This window comes from Phocoena sinus, chromosome 2 (genome assembly GCF_008692025.1).
Source record: "Phocoena sinus isolate mPhoSin1 chromosome 2, mPhoSin1.pri, whole genome shotgun sequence".
NCBI lineage: Eukaryota > Metazoa > Chordata > Mammalia > Artiodactyla > Phocoenidae > Phocoena > Phocoena sinus.
This window is the reverse complement of record NC_045764.1, coordinates 49,106,484-49,125,909: the sequence shown is the minus strand read 5'-3', so window position 1 is coordinate 49,125,909 and position 19,426 is coordinate 49,106,484.

Below are 19,426 nucleotides of genomic sequence, written 5' to 3'. Positions count from 1 at the left end.
GCCTGCCGATGCAGGGGACACAGGTTCGTGCCCCGGTCTGAGAAGATCCCACATGCCGCAGAGCGGCTGGGCCCGTGAGCCATGGCCGCTGAGCCTGCGCGTCCGGAGCCTGTGCTCTACAACCCAAGAGGCCACAACAGTGAGAGGCCCGCGTACCGCAAAAAAAAAAAAAAAAAAAAAAAAAAATGCAGACTCTGACCCCAGGTGCTTGGAGTGTGAGTTTAGGCACCACTATGTATAGGCTGTGTGACCTTGGGCAGTGTGCTCATCTGTATTATGGGGATCATGTTAGTGAGGACTTTGAACCTTTAAATGGAACAAATGAGATGGAACCCCGACCTGTGCCTGGCACATAATATCAGATATGTGCAGCTCTCACCCTGTGATTTTTTGTGCTAGGATTTCCTCCCTCTATAAGCATGCATGTACATGAACACATGCAATATAAATGTTTTTAAGCATTAGCTGCTATGTCAAAAACGTGTTGATCAGACATTTTGTATTATTTCATATTGAGCACCTGAATTTAATGCCCTTTTATATGACTTCGCTATATTGAATCATAGTAATTTATATTTTTGCATAAATCATAAGTCTGAATAGGAAATGAAGGTCCTTTTTTTTCCCCAGGCAGCTGAGAGAGTGATCCACTGCATATCTTGGAAATGAAGCCAGATGCCTTATGGGATGGTAGAGGGCCAACTTGGCTCTGGATACTGGCCTCATATTAGAATAAGGGAAATGAAAGATAACCTTCCCGTTACCTTTCCCAGTGGGATAGTTATTGAGGCAAAGAAAGGAAAGTGAGGAAAGCGTTCTCGGGGCCATTTCCCACCCTAAGAGAAGTCTTATTGAAAGCAGCTCCTCAACAGGATTTGAACCTGTGACCTATGAAACCTGAAGCAGCCCCACTGCTTAGTCTCCTGGAAAAGCTCTCATTCTGGTGGGTGGGATCAAATTAACCAGAACTGGCAACGGGCCAGGACCCCAGGGACAATGCTTACTTTTCCTTGGAGGTGGGAAGGAGTGTCCAAGTTGCTGTAATCACTGTCTTTGCAAGAAATGACTTTGGTAAGCAGAGTGCAATTACCTGGGTTGAAGTATAGCCAAGACCTTTGGGTTAATATCTCTGCTTATGTAAGAAGTGCCAAGGGGTTGTTATTGACCCTCCAGGTTAGGACCTAGGCTTGTAAGAAAGGAGAGACTGAAAGAAGAGAGGTTTTGGATTAGAAAGAAGCAGTTTTTGAGTCCCCAACTTCTTCGTCAGTCATGGCTTCAGCGTTGGCTCAGAAGGACAAAGCAACAGTACTGGGGTTGCTCTGAAGGCCTTTCTGATCTGCTCCATATATCACCCCTTCCGAAATTATTTACTGGTGTTGAGGTGGGGGCCCTAGTTTAATGGTGTAGTGGAATAATGCCAAGTGGGTTAGGAGCAGGTTGTTCTGATGACCACAGCTGGAATGGTTTCCAAGTGCCTTAGGGCCAGGCAGCTCTAATGGACCTGGGTCAAAAGTCTTTAGAATAGCAGGGCTGCTACACCCACTCCCAATCCCAGACCTAAATTGTCCCTCCCCACGTCCATCGCAGCCCATCATTCCCTTGTACCCACCCTATTTTTCTTGCTTTTTCTCTATCATGCATTTATCGAAATGCTGCATTTATAATACTTAAGAGATTTTTGTCGAAATCATGAATATACATTTGTCTTTTCAATACATCTGTACAGTTTTTATACATACTTTTAGTCCAGTCTGGAAAACTGGCTCACTTTCCTAACACCTACGTTATCTGGAAGGTGAACAGGCCATGTCATTTCACAGATGAAGAAACTGAGGTCGGAGAGATCAAACAACTTGCCCAAGATGGGCAGCTGGTAAGTGGTGGAGCTGGGGTTCGAACTAGCCTTGACCTCAGAATCTTTCTCTGGTCTTTCTATTTATATTAGGAAGGAAAACACAGAATAACCTGACTCATTCCCTTTTCCACATTGCCTCTGTAGAAGAAGGGATGGACCTCTCTAGCTATGTCTCTTGGTTTTATATAGTAGGTCAGACCGTCACTCAGATTAAGGAGCTCTGTGCTTGCTGTATATAGGAGAGAGCGCTGCATCTCTTTAGCAGGGCTGCCCTGAAGGCAATGCCTCCTGCTGGTCCTTCAGCCTCATAGCTCCTGTCCTGTGGCTTTCTGGCTCCTGGACCCTCTCTATCTTCCTTGTCCTGGATTAATCGATTTCTTTTTTTTCTGATCAACCCTTCCCCATCTGCTCAACTTACCCCATCTCATGAGGATGTCTTTTTGATTTAAGACCAAGCCTCTTCTCCCAGGTCAGAAAGGGACTCTGCTGGGAGCTGCTGCTGCTTTCAGCATTCTCCTCCCCAGCAATCTTTCTCAGGAATGACATGCCTCTCCTCACACCACACCTCATTTTGTGCCTTTGTTTCTCATTTCTTTTCCAAGTCCTGGTAACCAAACAGCACCTCAACACGGTTATAAACTGTCACTGATGTTTTCCAGGTTTGAAACTCTCTTTTTAAAAAACTTCTTCCGGGCTTCCCTGGTGGCGCAGTGGTTGAGAGTCCGCCTGCCGATGCAGGGGACACGGGTTCGTGCCCCGGTTTGGGAAGATCCCACATGCTGCGGAGCGGCTGGGCCCGTGAGCCATGGCCGCTGGGCCTGCGCGTCCGGAGCCTGTGCTCTGCGACGGGAGAGGCCACAACAGTGAGAGGCCTGTGTACCGCAAAAAAAAAAAAAAAAAAAAAAAAAAAAAAAAAAAACTTCTTCCATCTGAGGCTCAGTGTCATCCCTGGAACAGCCCAGAAGAGCCCGGTGAAGCATGGAGCGAGCAGAGAAGACTCCATTCTGGCTAGAGAAGGGCAAGTTCTCGGAGCTGTAAAATTGCAGGAGAAACAGAGAGAAGCCAGCCCTCATGGCATACCTTCGTCACTATCCACTCACTCATTTGTTCAACAGACATTTATGAAGCACTGGCTTCTTAGTGGGGCAAACATGGTGCTGGGTGCCAGGACAATAATGTACAGTAAGACGTGGCTCCCATCCTGGAGGAGATACTAAAATGAGTGTGGTGAGCACAGGTGCCAGGCAGTCTTCAAAATAAAATGAGAGGCACAGATCCGTGACAATTTTCTGGAAGGGGAGGCACTCTACAAACTTGAGCTCAGTTAAAATTTGGGCTCAGGAGTTCAGAAAAGGAAGGGAAAAGTGTGATTAGGCAGTAGTCACAACATCTGCAAAAGCCCAGGGAAATGAGAGAGCATTGGAGGAACTGCAAAGAAGGGAGCAGGATGCGGTTATAGTGCAAAAGGAGACAGACTACAGGGCTTGGGACTGACTGATGAATGAGTGAGAGGATAGGTTATAAGGAGATTCTATTTCTGTCCAAGGCAATTGTTGCATGGTGGACGGTGCTGTTGGGTGAGATGGGATATGCTGGCATAAGTCTGGTGGAGTGGAGAAGATTGGTTTTATTTTGCACATGAATATTAAGGAGTGATTTGGACAGGTTGACATGAGCTTGGTCGATAAATCAGGACCTAGAAATATATTCTCATGAGAAGGGTGTTTGGTGGTCTGCTGTGTAAATTTCCTATGACCATTCCATTCAAATCCCTTGGAGAAGAACAAATAGCATCAGAAGACTAAAACATGAGGACAAGTTCAACAGGACAAGTTCAACAGGATATGAACAAGTCCCCAGGATATGGACAAAGAAAAAGAGAGTGGCCAACTCAGGTCCTTTTCTGTGTTCTCCTTCCAGAATCTTGTAAGAGGGCAGGAGCTCTGATCTGGCAGTGATTGAGGTTGGCAAAGCTGTTGACCATGCAGTTGACACAGTTGACAATGCAGGTCTCAGAGAACTTTCAGCATCTGGTTTGATCTTCCTAACAGTAGTGTAGAAAGATATTTTCATTTTTCCTCCTTGACAGGTGAGGAAATCAGCTCAGGGAGGTCAGGAAACTGAGGACCATGCAGCTTGAAATTGGCAGAGCTGAAATGAAAACCAAGGTCTTCTTCATTTCAGTTGCTCATCTTTCCCCACACATGGCCCTCTCACCAGTAATTGGAGAACAGCTACATCTATCAGCTACGAAGCCAGGGCTTTGGAGACATAACCCTAGTAATTTCTGAGCCCCCTCCTTGTGTTCACGTCTCTGTGTGACTTCTGTGGGAATCATTTCCATGCTACAGTCCTACAGGGAGCAACAGACAGCCCATTGAAATGAGGACACTAAGTTTCAAAGATCAAGTATCCTGCCCAATGGCAGGACAGGGATTTAAATTTAGATCCTTTTAACTCAAAGCTATGATTTTGTAAATGAAGGCTGGAAAGGAAGGAAAGTGCTTGGCCACAGAGAAAGCAAAAACAGAATTACAAGCTGGGAGGTTTTACTCTTATTTTTCTTAACTAATACTTTTGACTGACCATAAAATAACACATTACACTGTAGAAAAATTTTAAATGCAAAAAACAAGTAAAATCATTAACTCAAGAAAATTGCTCACCAGTCTGTAAGCTGTCTGGAGGTCAGGATATTTTCTCTTTTGTTTACTGCTGAGTCCGAGCAACTAGAAGACTGAATCATTGGCACATTGAATGAATGGAAAATGACCTGAAATTCCACTACCTAAAGATAGGAACTATTTATATTTTCATGACTATTCTTCAAGAATTAGATCACTCAATCTATCATCTATCTATTATCTATCTATCTATCTATCTATCTATCTATCTATCTATCCATCTATCTCTGAGAAAGAGAGAAAACACACAATATAGGATTCAGTGATTGAGTTTATTTCATAACCTACTATTTATTTTTCCTTTCCTAGTAGACTGTTTTTCCTTTTGGGGAGGATTTGATTTCACTCACTCCAGTGAAGGATTATTTCCCTCTGGATTTGGTTTGGCTTGGATTTGGGGGGCCCACTTTATACTTTCCCCTCTTACACTTCCCTCTTCACTTCTCACAGCTTGGGGAGCTCCAGTCAAAGCTCAGAGAGTTTATTCCTACTGCGATGGAGGTCTTGGTCCATTTTGCTGAGGAGAGTGGCCCTCATGCCAGGATAAAAGCAACTTTGCAGGAAGGGCTGTTGCCCTGAGTGTGGGATGTCTGTATGGATAGCAAAGCACACCCCATCAGGGCCTGTTTTCTCCCCTGGCCCGGCTCCTCATACTGGGACTTCAGGGGGCCTTTTCTGGATTTAGCAGCCCCTTTGGAGGAAGACAATAGCCTGAGGAAGCTGGCCTATATGCATTATATGCAAACTTTGAAAATGCAGTCTTCTGGCCTGTTGTATTAGAAATTTCCCCAGATTAGAACACTTTCTTTTGATTTCAAATAACCCCCTCCTACGTAACAGTGGTGAGCTGTGAACTCTGACACAAATGAAGAATCCAATTTTCTTCAAACTGAAAAAAGGAAAAGTACTGTTAGTGAGTTTTCATCGTTAATTTGGTTAATATTAATATAAAACACTTGGTTATTGCAGTCCAAACACACATCAACCTTGCAGTGAGGGACTGAGGCTGTGGAATACAAATCATTCTGACCAAGTGCATGGAATAAATTTGCCCTGTGTTCACATTTTACTAATGTAAACTCCAGTAAAAGACAAGGAACTATTTATAAAATCACAAGATACTGGAGCCCTGGGAAATGTTTTCGACCTTCTTTAAAGGGGAAGGAGCTGAGGCCCAGAGGGCCTAGTGACTTGCCTGAGGACCCCAGAGTCCCAGCCCATGCTCTGTTTCCCAAGCCCAGGAAGTCTGCTGAGCTTCAGATCTATCCCTTCCTTTGCCCAGCACAGGCTTTGGAGTCAAGCCTTTCCCAGGGCCCAGAAGGTCTGGCACCCTCCCTCACAACTCCCCCCAAGGCCTCAAACATAGGCCATCAGCCTCAGACTGGGCATCTCATCCACAGTGTAAGACTCCTCTTTGCCTAGGCAACCACATCCATCTTAAGAAGCCAGGGAGTGTTGCAATGTGCCAAGAGCCCCATGAGATAGATAATGTGGTCATTTTACAGATGAAGAAACTGAGACTCAGGGGGATGAGGTTACTTGCTTAAGGAGAGGGTGGTGGGGATACAGGGCCTGTGTTCCATCTCAAGCTTGTGTCAAAGCTCTTTGTTTCTTTACCCGAATGTTCTACAGTCTCCACAAATGATAACGGCTACTGCCATTTACAGTTATATGCCAGGATTTGTGCTAAGAGCTCTACAAGTTGGTGATACTTAATATAATCCTCACAGCCACACTATGAAGTAAGGATTGAAGCAGGGGCACAGGAGGCAAGAGAGAGATGCAAGCCTGATCTAGCCTTTTCTGGCTGGGGACCGCGCTGAAGTCTGGATGCCTTAATCTTGATGCAGACACCAGCCTCTGTGTGCCTCTGGACACAATGTGAGGTTGATGATGCAGGCTTTGGCAGCACACCAGAGAAAGAGACTTCCTTTCTCTTCCCTCCCTTCTTAGAACGACAAACAAACAAAACTCTTGTTAATAGCTCAGGATGCCATAGCAAAATACCACAGACTGGGTGGCTTAAACAGCAGACATTTATTTTCTCACAGTGCTGGTGGTTGAGAAGTCCAAGGTCAAGGTGCTGGCAAATTCTGCTCTGGTGAGAGTCTCTTCCTGGCTTGTAGACAGCTGCCTATTCACTGTGTCATCATATGGCCTTCCCTGTGTGTGCATTCAAAAGCAGAGAGAGACAGAGAGACAGAGAGCACTCTGCTGTCTCTTCTTATAAGGGCACTAATCTGACCAGATAAGGCACCCACCCTTTATGACCTCATTTTACCTTAATTGCTTCCTTAAAGGCTTCCTAGCCAAATACAGACACATTGAGTATTAGGGCTTCAATATACAGATTTTGGAAGGGGCACAAACCTTCTGTCCATAACAACTGTCAACCTGCAAATGCCAACAAACAAGCCCAGCAATGTCTCATGGGTCCTCCTACTACTGTTGGGCTTTCAAAGCTTAGGGGGCTTCCAGCTTTGTCTGAATAATTTTTAAAAACATATTATTAAAATTCTGATTTCTTTCAAATTAACTTTCCAAACGTGGCACAGTTAGTCTTCTACTCTGGGTCAAGCCAAATCTGCCCAGGGTGCCCAGCCTGGCTGCCTGGAAGCAATGGTCATGTTCAAGGTCAAGAGTGTTCTTCTCACAATTGAGGCTTGTGATTGTGCAATGCATTTGCCATGATCTTAGCAAAAATAGACACTCTTCCCATGTCACTATGTTTGGGACTCCTCCTAGCACTTGCATCAGGAGTTACTGTTAACGTGACTTCATGAATATCATATGAGTTCATGTACATAAACAGTGCCTTGCCCACAGTAGGCATTTTATAAACGTGTGATGGTATCACTGGTGTTTTGTTATTATTATTGGTTGTTGAACCTGTTCTCCAGTTTAATTCAATTCCATTTGATTAAAACCTTATTGACTGGCTACACCGTACTATGCTAAGCACTGGGGATGCAGTGTTAGATAACGCAGACATGGCCTCTAAATGCATGTTGTCTGAGGGTTATCAGAATAACACTGGAGCATAGTTGCTTGGACAGTTGGTAAGTGCCACACTCTCTTTGGAGGTAGCAAGGTGGACTAAGGGATGCACTGGGCCTCTCAGAAGGTCTAGGTTCTAGTCCCAGACCAGCTGCTGACCAGCTCTGTCACAGGGAGATGGAAATCTCTGGCTTTAGTCCTTTCCTCTGTGATGGAAGGGCTTATATATATATATATTCTCTAAGGCTTCCTTACTCTAGGTGTTCTCTGAGGTAAAGCATGAAGACATCCATGACAATGGACTTGTCTGTCCCAAAATATCTGCTACAAAATTATTTTTCAGTTCATCAGCTTCTGTAGATTAAATTTAGATTCAGTTTGGGTCTATATATCATAAGATACAACATGTAAAAAAAAGGATCAATTTTCTAAACCATTTGTCATTAGTGAATTCCAAATATCTAGATATTTAACTGATTTTGTTCACATATTTCCCATAATGAAGACAGAGCTGTCACTCACCATCTGGGTGAACTGTGATCCTTTGCCTGCCAACTTACAGTATAATCTTTTTAAGGATCATGCTGGATGGTTCTTAAGAGATGGCCCATCACCTGTAAGTAATCGCCATCTCGAATAGGACATCTTTTAGCTTTGACTTTGTACAATCCCACATGCAGGCAGTTTGAGACGAAATATATGAGAGCTTTCTTCTAGAAGTGGAAGAGCCAAGAACCACACCAAAAGAGCAATGGAAACAGGAACTTCTAAGTGTCAGGCTTTAAGTCATCCTGGAGACCTGTTTATTTGCTGGTTTCTTTTCTGGTCCCCCAAGCTTGATGATAGATTACCATTGCAGCTCATGATGTTAACCTAGTTGCTAGAGTGATTAAGGGCATGTGTTCTCCACAAATAATAGGTCTCATTCTGAGAGGTTTGACTATGGTAAAGTCTTTTAAGTTTTGATGAAGAACTCCTTGGCTTAGAGGTTCTACCTATACCCCCGAATGAATGGAATTGGCTGCCTGTTAGAGAAGACGTTTATCAACAGGTAAGAAACACACTCAAAAATGTCTTTTCTCACTTTGTGCACAGGCGTGTTCACTGAAAAGACTTTATAAGTATGTTTGGAATTTGCTGAATTCAGACAAACCTATGATATAATCATGCTGCTGATGAATTATACTCCACATCTCCATTCTTAGAGGTGGATACATCATGTTCTTAGTGGGTAGAGAAAATAGAGTACAGAGATACTTCCCACTTTTCCTAACTTTATTCAGTTATAAGTGACAACATGAGAGCCATAACCCATCATGATTTTCCCTTCTTTGAAGGCATTCTAACAGATACTAAGGGTCCTGAGAACTCGCATCTATGTTAATATCTGCAAAGCTATGACATTTTGCCCCACTTCTAAAGAAGAAATCATTCATTTAACCTATTTTCAGTTGATTCAAAGCAATGAAAAATTTCCCCCAGAAAACTCAACATTTCCAGAGAGAAAATAAGAAGAAAACTTCCTTTAATTCTAGGAACTTAGAAAATTCCAATAAAATTCTTTACAGCTGTGTTACCTGGAATCAAATTCTTTACCTTACAATACCATCTTTATATATTTTAGAAACATGTTTCTATTTTTCTAAACTTAAATATTTACTAGCTTTCCCTTTCCATCATGAGCATCTGACTAATCTTAAGGAAAAGGCCATTTCATTGAGAACTTCAAAAAAAACAGTGACATTTGTAGTAGAGTTTCTACTTCAGATTATTCCTCTGAGAATTTTGTTTGTGGAATCCCCTTTGCAAATGACTCTGTAGTGACCATCACACTAATATTACCCTAACATAAATTTCATTTTAAATTGTGAATCTTAGCAGTTTATCATCAATTCACAACTGGTACCATTTTGCATATTAAATGAAGAAAAGTAGCGGTGTATTTTTAAATGTGATTTACAAATTGCTTATGGTGTTGTTGATATATGTAACAAATGAAAAGAATCAACTCAAAACAAAAAACACTGAAAAAGTTAAATGGGTGTATGCTTTCTGCCTTGAATAGAACCTTCAAGCTTTTAACTTTTTTTCCATGTTAGTGCTCTAGAGAATTTTTGTTCTTCTTAGGTAAAAGTTAATTCTCTTTAAGGTGGGAAGACCATGTCTTCATTCATTATATGAATTCAGAAAATCACCAATACGATCAGTGGTTATAAACTATTGCCTACTGCAGTAACCCTCAGACACTAAGCCATGAATTTCCCCCAAATCTTTTTGTTCCATAAGACTAGTTATTTTTTTTTTCCTTTCTTTTGTCATATGACAAGCATCTCACAAGATCATGAGGATTGTACATCATCCATAATAATGTACATCCCTTTCTTTAAAGGTTACCATAGAATGAACAATTGATTTCCCTTCTTATTTAGCTTAAGTACTGGCAGGAATCAAGACATTTTTGTCATTACATCTTGCCAGCACCTGGCGTGGACAATGAACCCAGCGATGCTCAATCAACATAGGCTGAATGCAGTCAACTGGCTGATCAGAGAGAAAGAAAGAGTTCGTAGAGATGACTTTCCTGTCCCATTGCATAGTGTGTTGGGATCCCGACTCACAGGCTGAGGACCAAAATTATGACAAGGCCACAGGAAGCTGAGTTGAAAAGGGCTCTTCTATACTTTCTGGGGTTTTCCAACAATGAATCCTCAGTCTTGTGTTCTCTCTGGTATTTGAAGGTAGAATATAGGAGGGTCTATTTGTTTCAGAACAAACAAATCAGTGATAAAACCATTTAGAAATTTCTTGGAATGTTAATTTGAACCTGGTCTTTGCTTTGGGGGACTTTCTGGGACCTTCTCCAGCATAACAGCCACTAATAGAGATATACTCTAGAGTTGGTTGTATTTGGTTTAGTTTTTAGTTATCTTGGTCTATAAACAGTAAATTAGAAATGAAATCATTTTTATACTGGAGTTTTAAAACTGAGCTGTGGGGCTTCCCTGGTGGCACAGTGGTTGGGAGTCTGCCTGCCGATGCAGGGGACACGGGTTCGTGCCCTGGTCTGGGAGGATCCCACATGCCGCGGAGCAGCTGGGCCCATGAGCCATGGCCGCTGGGCCTTTGCGTCCGGATCCTCTGCTCCGCGACGGGAGAGGCCACAGCAGTGAGAGACCCACGTACCGCAAAAACAAAAAAACAAAAAAACTGAGCTGTAGATTACACCTTCCATCATGGGTCTCTGGATTAGGGACCCCTCAGCTTACACATGGGGACTTGAGCTTTTTTGAACTCTTCTTAAGTGTCAGTTTACCAAATAAGAAAATAGTCTGCAAATATAGCAACCTCCCAGCATGCCAGATGCTCCTTCTTATCTAAGTCTCCTTAGAGGAGGCCAATTAAAGACTGCATTGATTTGTTTATGTTTCTGTTAAAAACAAATTTCCAGCCTTTCTTTTGCCACATAAAACATAAGGTTTCATCCATAGAGAAGAACAATAAGGAATGATGAACTGAGTGTTGGGTGTAGCCTTGATGTGCAGTTGTCACACTTGAGCCAATGAGAGAGGACTTTGTTAATTGTGTGTTAAGATGGATTGCCTTTCTTCTGAGGATGGTTTTAGGATAGATCTGAAACAAATAACTCCTTTGCCTCTTGTGAGGAATCAGGATGCACATGTGCGATGCAGTTATTTCCTCTCATAGATCCATAATGCTGACTGCACTTGGAAACATTGCCTGAAGATTGGGAGGAAAAATAAGAAATTTAGAACTTCTTTCTCTATGTATAGTATATGCACAAAATGCATGTTCACTCTTTATAGTGTGGCAGTATTTTTATACTCACAGAGAAAACCAGCACATTTCCCAACTTTGATTGTTTTGTTGTTGTTGTTTTTCCTGTTTAGAAACTGTTGTGATGTTTATACATACCCCCCAAAATAGCTCGATATGAATTTTTTTTGAATAGCAATTGTTTGAGAAAAAGCAAAAGGAAATATTCACAGTACAGGCAGTTTGCTTCTCTTACAATGGGGGATTTGCCTAAAGAACATATTTCAGGTGTTGCAGAAACAAGCCCATTTTCTCTCAGCCTCCATCCCACATGCAGGTCAGCCTTCAGCCGCTTATTAATTTTTATGAGCAAGTTACAGACTTGGAGAAAGAGAGGTGGGGGCTTTGGTAATAGAGAAACAGAATGACCCACACTCTGGAAGATCAGGGAGAGTATTCTTTAACTATGAGCAATTGATTTTATTTTCAGTTTTAAGGATTTCATCTCTAACAAAAAGGATATACTAATTAATGGAGCTTTCTCTGTCACTGGTGGGTTAAGCCCTGCTGATAACATGTGATGGTTCCATAAGATCACAGTTCCCTTTTTATCAGCAGTAGAAGGATTAAAAGCACTTGGGTCATTCATTAACTCCTATCTCTCTTCCATATCACCTTGAAATCCAAGTGGAGAGAAATAGGATTAATAAACATTGGAAGAAGATCTCATCACACCATTCTCTCTTTATATAATATTTCCCTATCAAGCTCTGCTTCATGGTCAAAAATCAGTGCTTCTGTTGGCAATGAAAACTGCAATGCTGAAGTGTCTTTTTAAAATAGCTGGGATCATTGGAACACATAAGGAGAGCAAACCAAACTTGTGGTCAAGAGGCAAGAGGGATACAGGTGTGGATGGTGATACGGGGAGTAGTAAGTATGCCAGGAATTCAGACCTATGGGTTCCTAGTAGGAGCTTGCTTTCTCTGCTCTTACAATCTATTGCCCCCATCATGGTGAAAGGCTCAGATCTAGCTTGCCAGTGAACAGCAGGGACTTGGTAAACTAACTTATACTTTCTCTTACAGGATGCACCGTGCTCTCCTGGATGCAACCACATCTACTCTTTACAATAGACAGTTGGTGTCTGCATCTTACAAGAGAATTAGAGCTCTGACAGGTGAAGTGAAGTGCCTATAGTCATGCAACTGGACTGTAGCCATTCCCATGGAAGCCAGATCTTTATCTCCAATCCAAGTTCTTTCTAAGATACAGAGGAAAGTGGAAAGAGAATGTCTCCCCTCACCCCCCACCAGGTGCACCACTTTGTCACCATCTGGCTATTCTTGAATCTTTTATCATATCCAATTTGGGGAAATTAGGATTTATAATATAGCCCCTGCTGTCCACTGGCTGAGTCAAGTTATGCTGCCTCTCTACCATATTTAAGTATGCCATAGACAAGACAAGGCTTCAAGTTCAGAGCATCAGGAATAAGGTAACAAAATGTCTCTCAGTTTTGGGCTGAACCCATCACTCATCTTCCTAAAACTGTATCTTCACCATCCATGGCCTTTTAGTAGTGAAAAGCTTCCATGATTGAAAGCAAAATTCCCGTGAGTTTATTGTCTAAGGTCAGGGGAGTGGCATAATATCATTTTTTGTATTAGGAAAGTAAATGATTTTCATTGTAGGCAATCTGTATACTCTAACAATAAAAACAAGCAAATAGTTCACCTGCAATTTCACATTTATCTTATTCACTTTAAATCATTACTTGATGTTTATATCCTATTCATATTTTCCATATCATATGTTAAGAAATCCCATATAGTAGAAATCCTCTCTAATAGGGAAGAATGATTTTATATATTTATGTCTACTTTTGTGATATATAAGCAGCTTTACTGAGAAATAATTGACAAAAAATAAATTGCATCTATTTAAAGTGTACCATTTGTTAATTTTTGACCCACAAATACATTTGTGGAACCATTGCACTGTAAAGAGAATGAACACATCCATCACTTCCAGAATTTCCTCATGCCCCTTTGAAATCCCTCTCTTCTTGCTTCTCCCACCTTCCATCCCCCATGTAAACATCAAGTTATTTTCTTACTATAGATTTGTTCATATTTTCTAGAATTTTATATAAATGAAATCCTGTAGTAGGAACTATTTTTTGGTCTCACTTCATTTACTCAGCATAATTTTTTTGATTCATCCATGTTGTGTATACCAACTGTTCATTTCATTCATTTTATGGATATACCACATTTGTTTATATATTCATCTGTTGAATATTTGAGTTGTTTCCAGTTTTTGACTATCAATACAGGCCATTGTATGAATACATAATTTATCTCAGGAAAATATCAAGGAAGTGAAATTGCTGAATCATGTGGTATATCAATGTTTAACAATTTAAGAACTTGTCAAACTGTTTTTCCAAAGTGATTCCACCATTCTGCATTCTCTCCAGTGTTGTAGGACAGTTCCAATCCTCCACATCATTGCCAAAACTTGAAATGGCCAGTCTTAGTTTTAGCCAATCTAATAGGTATAAAAGTGATTTCTAAATGTAGTTTCAATTTTTATTTACCTAACAACTACTGGTGTTGCGCAAATTTTCTTGTCTTGTCATCCACATGTCTTTTCAAATATTACGTCTATTTTTAAAATGTGGTTATTTCCTATTTATCAAGTTTTGAAAAGACTTTATATATTCTGGATACAAGTCTTTAGTAGTATGTGGTTTGAAAAATTTTTCCCCATTCTGTGACTAATGTTTTATTCCCCTGTGTCTTTCAAAAGAGCATAAGTTATTAATTTTGATGAAGTTAAAAATTTTATTTTATGAGGAGATAAACTAACATTCTTTTGGCAACACATCAAAGAAATCTTTGCTTAAACTAAATTTAACAAATTTTTTCTCCCTTGTTTCTTCCTAGACATTTTATAGTTAAATTTAGTCCTATGCTTCAGACTATTCTACAAAGCTATAGCAATCAAGAGAGTATGGTACTGGCACAAAAACAGAAATATAGATCAATGGAACAGGATAGAAAGCCCAGAGATAAACCCATGCACATATGGTCACCTTATTTTTGATAAAGGAGGCAAGAATATACAATGGAGAAAAGACAGCCTCTTCAATAAATGGTGCTGGGAAAACTGGACAGCTACATGTAAAAGAATGAAATTAGAACACTCCCTAACACCATACACAATAATAAACTCAAAATGGATTAAAAACCTAAATGTAAGGCCAGACTCTATAAAACTCTTAGAGGAAAACATAGGCGGAACACTCTATGACATAAATCTCAGCAAGATCCTTTTTGACCCACCTCCTAGAGAAATGGAAATAAAAACAAAAATAAACAAATGGGACCTAATGAAACTTAAAAGCTTTTGCACAGCAAAGTAAACCATAAACAAGATGAAAAGACAACTCACAGAATGGGAGGAAATATTTGCAAATGAAGCAACTGACAAAGGATTAATCCCCAAATTTTACAAGCAGCTCATGAAGCTCAATATCACAAAAACAAACAACCCAGTCCAAAAATGGGCAGAAGACCTAAATAGACATTTCTCCAAAGAAGATATACAGATTGCCAAGAAACACATGAAAGGATGCTCAACATCACTAATCATTAAAGAAATGCAAATCAAAACTACCATGAGTTATCACCTCACACCAGTCAGAATGACCATCATGAAAAAATCTACCAACAACAAATGCTGGAGAGGGTGTGGAGTAAAGGGAACCCTCTTACACTGTTGGTGAGAATGTAAATTGATACAGCCACTATGGAGAACAGTATGGAGATTCCTTAAAAAACTAAAAATAGAACTACCATACGACCCAGCAATCCCACTACTGGGCATATACCCTGAGAAAACCATAATTCAAAAAGAGTCATGTACCACAATGTTCATTGCAGCTCTATTTACAATAGCCAGGACATGGAAGCGACCTTAGTGTCCATTGACAGATGAATGGATAAAGAAGATGTGGCACATATACACAATGGAATATTACTCAGCCATAAAAAGAAACAAAATTGAGTTGTATGTAGTGAGATGGATGGACATAGAGTCTGTCATACAGAGTGAAGTAAGTCAGAAAGAGAAAAACAAATACCATATGCTAACACATATATATGGAATCTAAAATTTAAAAAAAATGGTTCTGAAGTTCCTAGGGGCAGGGCAGGAATAAAAACACAGACGTAGAGAATGGACTTGAAGACATGGGGAGGGGGAAAGCTAAGCTGGGATGAAGTGAGAGAGTGGCATGGACATATATACACTACCAAGTGTAAAATAGATAGATAATGGGAAGCAGACACATAGCACAGGGAGATCAGCTCGGTACTTTCTGACCACTTAGAGAGGTGGGATAGGGAGGGTGGGAGGGAGATGCAAGAAGGAGGAGATATGGGTATATATGTTTATGTATAGCTGATTCACTTTATTATAAAGTAGAAACTAACACACCACTGTACAGCAGTTTTACTCCAATAAAGATGTAAAAAAAAAAAACTTAGTTCTATGATCCATTCTAAGTTAATTGTTGTACATGGTGTAAGGTATAGATCAAAATTTATTTATACATGGACATCAAATTATTCCAGCCTTGTAAGTTTTTTTTTATTGAAGTATAGTTGATTTACAATGTTGTATTAGTTTCAGTTGCACAACATACTGATTCAACATACATATATATATATTCTTTTTCAGATTCTTTTCCATTATAGATTATTACTGTAGGTCCTTGCTGTTTATCTGTTTTATATATAGTAGTATGTATCTGTGAATCCCAAACTCCTAATTTATTCCTCCCCCCTTTTCCTTTTGGTAACTGTAAGTTTGTTTTCTATGTCTGTGAATCCATTTCTGTTTTGTAAATAAATTCATTTGTATCATTTTTTTAGATTCCACATATAATTGGAATCATAAGATATTTGTCTTTCTCTGACTTACTTCACTTAGTCTGATAATCTTTAGGTCCATCCATATTGCTGCAAATGGCATTATTTCCTTCTTTTTTATGACTAATATTCCATTGTGCATATATACCACATCTTTATCCATTCATCTGTTGATGGACATTTAGTTTGCTTCCATGTCTTGGCTATTGTAAATAGTGCTGCAATGAACATTAGAGTGCATATACCTTTTTAAATTAGAGATTTCATCTTTTCTGGATATATGTCCAGGAATGAGATTCCTGGATCATATGATAACTCTATTTTTAGTTGTTTAAGGAACCTGTATACTTTTTTCCATAGTGGCTGCACCAATTTACATTCTCACCAACAGTGCAGGAAGTTTATTTTTCTCCACATCCTCTGCAGCAGTTATTATTTATAAGCTTTTTAATGATTGACATTCTGACTGGTGTGAGGTGATACCTCATTGCAGTTTTGATTTGCATTTCTCTAATAATTAGCAATGTTGAGCATCTTTTCATGTGCCTGTTGTCTAGCCCCATATCTTGAAAAGACTATTGTATCTCCAAATGAATTGCTTTTGTGTATTTGTCAAAAATAGTTGGCTACATATATGTCTGTATATTTGTGGACTCTGTTTACATCATGACCTATTTGCTTGTCCTGACACCAAAATTGCACTATCTTCATTACTGTAGCCTCATAATAAAATTTAGAATCAGATAGTGTCAGTCCTCCAAATTTGTTCTTTTATAAAGCTGTTTTGTCTAATCTGTATCTGTTTTATTTCTGCATGGATTTTAGAATCAGTTTGCCAACTTGTAAAATAAATTATCTTGGACTTTTGATTGGGCTCATATTTATTCTACAGAACAATTTGTAAAGAACTGACTGCTTGATAATATTCAGTCTAGTGAACCATGAATCTGGCGCATCCCTCCATTTATTTAGGTCTTCTTTAATTTCTTCCAGCACTATTTTGTAAACTTTAGTGCACAGATCTTGCGTATCTTTTGTCAGATTTATCTCATACTTTCATATTTTAAAATATTATAAATGTTATTGATTTTTTAAACTTCAAATTTACTTTTCATCATTGGAATATAGACTTGTAACTGATTTTGTTATTATGCTTACATCCTAGAAATTTACTAAACCCATGAAATAGTTCTATTAGCTTTTTGGTAGATTCCATGGGATTTCCAATGGAAAGGATTATGTTGTCTACAAATAAAGAAACTCTTAATTGTTTCTTTCCAATATTAGTATTTTAAATTTATTTTTCTTGCCTATTGCACTGCCTAGAACCTTCAGTGCAATGTTGGGTAGAAGTGGTGTGAGTGGATATCCTTGTCTTCTTCCTGATCCTGGGGGAAAACCTTCAGTTTTTCACATTGAATATGATGTTAACTGTAGGTTTTGGTAGATGTTTTTTATCATGTAGAGAAAGTTCCCTTGTATTCCTAATATATTAATATCTTTTGACAGGGCTACATGTTCAATTTTGTCAAATGTTTTTCTGCACCTATTGAGGTGATTACATGATTTTCTATTTTTACTTGATAATATAGTAAGTTACATAAATTGATTTTCTAATATAAATCAACCTTGCATTCCGAGGACAAATCTCAATTGTTCTTGATATATCATATTTTTAACATATTGTTAGTAATTTTGCTAAAAATTTGTTTAAAATTTGCATCTACATTAATGAGGGATATACTATAGTTTTCTTATAATGTTTCTGTTATATTTTGATAGCAGGCCATTCTGGCTTCATAGAATGACTTGGGATTAATTTACTCTTCTTCAGTTTTTCCAGAAGAACTCTTCTAGAATTGGTATTCTTTCTTTCTTGAATGTTTGATAGAATTCACAAAGTAAAGATATCTATAGTATTTATAATTACAATAGTTAATTCTTTAATACATACTAAGTTATTCCAATTAATCAGTTTTTTCTTGAGTGAACTTTGATCATTTGTGTCTTTAAAGGAAATTTTCCACTTCATCTAACTTGTCAAATTTTTAGCCATAAAACATTTTAAAAAACATTTATTATCATTTTGATAACTGTATAATCTATAGAGATGTCACTTCTCTCAATCCTGATTTTAGTAAATTTTTTTTCCTGATTAGTATGGTTAGAGGTTTATCAATTCTATTGATTTTCTTAAATAACCAATTATTGACTTCATAGATTCTCCTTTGTTTGTATTTTCATTTTCATTGATTTCTAACCTGATCAGTATTATTTCATTTTTTTCTATTTGTTTTATGGTTTCTTTGCTCTTTTTTTGTCTGGTTCCTTAAGGTGGAGGCTGAGGTCACTAACTGAGACCTTTCATCTTTTCTAAAACAGGCCTTTAGTGTGATAAGTTTAACTTCAAGTAATGTTTTAAGATGACTTACAGATTAATATATGTTGTGTTTTAATTTTCATTCAGTTCAAAAATATTCTCTAACTTCTCTTTGAATTTTTTGAACCACATGTTATTTAGAAGTATGTTATTTATTAATAAATATGTGGGGATATTCCAGAGATCTTTATCTTATTGATTTCCAAGTTGATTCCATTTTGGCCAGAGAACATACTCTGTGATTTAAATCCTTTATAATTTGTTGAAACTTGCTTTATGTTGCAGAGTATGGTAGATCTTGGTAACTGTTCCACTGTGTGCTTGAAAAGAATGTATATTCTGTGCTCTGGGGTGGAGTGTTCTATAACTATCAATGACGTCTTGTTGGTTGATTGTGTTATTCAAACATATGATGTTACTGATATTTTATTTACTTGTTCTATAAATTATTGAGAGAGCAGTACTGTAATCTCTGACAACAACTGTAAATGTCTGTTTTTCTTTGGCATGCTATCAGTTTTTCTTCATGTATCTTGAAGATCTCTTATTAAGTATATGTTATGGTCTGAATGTTTGTGTCTCCCCAAAATTAATATGTTGAAGCTTAATCCCCAATGTGAAGGTATTTGGAGGTGGAGCCTTTGGGAGATGATTAGGTCATGCAGGCAGAGCCCTTATGACTGGAATTAGTGCCCTTATAAAGGAGACCCCAAAGAGGTCTCCTGACCCTTCCACCATATAAAGACACAAAAATGTTAGATGTCTATGAACAAGGAAGCAGGTTCTCACCAGGCAA